The sequence below is a fragment of the Lactuca virosa genome, chromosome 5 (assembly GCF_052849685.1).
Source record: "Lactuca virosa cultivar CGN04683 chromosome 5, Lactuca_virosa_CGN04683_v6, whole genome shotgun sequence".
Taxonomy (NCBI): domain Eukaryota; kingdom Viridiplantae; phylum Streptophyta; class Magnoliopsida; order Asterales; family Asteraceae; genus Lactuca; species Lactuca virosa.
Window position 1 is genome coordinate 189,642,386 of NC_136430.1, and position 2,088 is coordinate 189,644,473.

At 40.0% G+C, this 2,088-nt stretch overlaps 1 pseudogene; it reads right to left on the reverse strand.

Moving 5' to 3' along the window:
- Positions 1 to 271: 271 nt before the first annotated feature.
- LOC145112162 (cytochrome b561 and DOMON domain-containing protein At3g25290 pseudogene) lies at positions 272 to 1,513 on the reverse strand (annotated as a pseudogene).
- Between the last annotated feature and the right edge of the window lie 575 nt (positions 1,514 to 2,088).

Genomic DNA, 2,088 nt, shown 5'->3' on the forward strand with positions numbered 1-2,088 from the left:
TTGAACACATCAACATATGTATGCTTTCTTTAGTTTAGGAAAAGAACACAGACCAAAAGAGTTGCCAATAATGAGTAGTAAATATGATGTACCTTCATCCATTTAGTCCAAATATACATGTATCTTGTAAATGTTTTGCTTAAACTTGGTGATGACTACCCTTTCCACTAATTTAATGACATCTTTTCATTACTCCCACATTCACAAAAGAAAATTTTAAGGGTTGAGATGGTTAATACGATTCAGTTTTTAAGATATTTAAAAGAAATCTCTAACTACTACATGAAAGAAGGTACTCCATACCTCCATCGGAATACAAATGAGATTTTTTTATGGCCAATTTCAAGTTCAGTCGGTGAAGATCAATTTCTACGTGGGGAAAAAGATAAAACACGTAGGGGACGAAGATCATCTGAAAAACACGGACATGCACGCACATAGTTAGAAAGAGGCTATAGAGAGATATCTTGGCTGCAAAAATTGACAGATGTAAGAATAAGAAGTGGTTCAGATTACCTGGACTGTTGCAAGAGAAAATAAAGCAATCCCGATATTGCGGTGAGTGTTGTAGGTGACACCCTTTGACTCGGATCCAAGTTTAAGTCCCATGGCCCAACCGGCGACGTCGATTGCATAAGAAGAAACTTGCAGAATGCATGAAGGTAAAACCATGTCACATCTGCAGAGGGGAAAGTTCGAAGGTATCTAACGATGATTACCCCTACAGGAAACAAGATTCCCCAGCTCACTGCATTTAGTATCCCATGAATCTGAAACATGAACAAATTACATTTCGATTTTCGATTGGTTTTGATGTTGAATCATAAAATTCTACGTGGGTTTCCATGAAAAAAGATAATTTTCATGAAATCAGAATTTGATTACTTACATTTCTCTTTTTCGTTCTGGAATCACCACCTCCGATTCCACCGCTAGGTCCGCTGATACTTTGTCCACTTAACAAATCTAACTGCCCTTTCGCGCCCAAATTCGCCGGCTGAAAAGCATGTTTCACCAGAAACCCATCAACCGAGACCGACGACCCTACCTGCCATACCTGATTCACACTCGTCATCCCTTTTTCATGCAACTCAACTATAGCAAAAATCCTCATCACCCCATTGAAGTAATCGGCTCTCGTATCCTTCACATTAAACGCCAATTTCCCTTCCATGATCGAACTATACGAGCTTATATTATATGTCTTCACTACCATCAAACCATTGGATGCTTTAAAAGCGACTAATGCCTATGCTCCAGCCAGTCCTTCGCCGGTCGGGTTTATGGCCCACGAGATCCATCCGTCGGTGGTGGCTGGACATGCGACGAAGGCGATAGAGAATGTGTTTTTTAAAGCGTGAAGGGACCAGTGGAGACAGGTGGTGGTGTGCTGCTGGTGTGTGATGTTGTCGGAGTCGATGGTGGAGGCGTTGAATGGTGTGTGAAGTTGACGGCAAATTAGGGTTCCACGGCGTAGATGAACTAGAACATCGACAATCAGAGAATTTGTCATCCAGGGAAGAACACTCTTCACCTGACTTCGTGCCTATGAAGAGATAAAGAGAGGTTAATGAGTTTTGGTTTGATGGCGGCTATTGTGTGTAGAGGAGATTAGGCTGGTGGGTGTGGGCAACATGTTAATACATGTTATCATACCCAAAATTTGCCAACTCATATGCCATGTCATTTTTAATACCATTTGATTTATATAGGAAATTGTGTGCAAATGTTATAACATGTTAAGAGATACAAAGAGAGTTAGAGAGAGAATGAGATAATGGCTTTTGATTGGTTGATTCTCACGTTACTTCCCGTGACAATGGTAACATTTCTTAACATAACACCAAATAACATGAGAGGGGGGCGGTGTTCCGGTGTTATGGCGCCGTTATGGGAGCTGCCAAATCAGCATAACGCCTTATGGCGTTGCCCATACCGCGTAGACTTAGGGTAAATACAGTGTAATAATGTAAGATACATTTAGGTATATTTAGGTATCGTATACCATGTATATTATAAGCTTTATCTTATTGTATATTATGTTAAAATAATGGTACCTCTTAATTTTCAAGAAATGTTGAATATGTT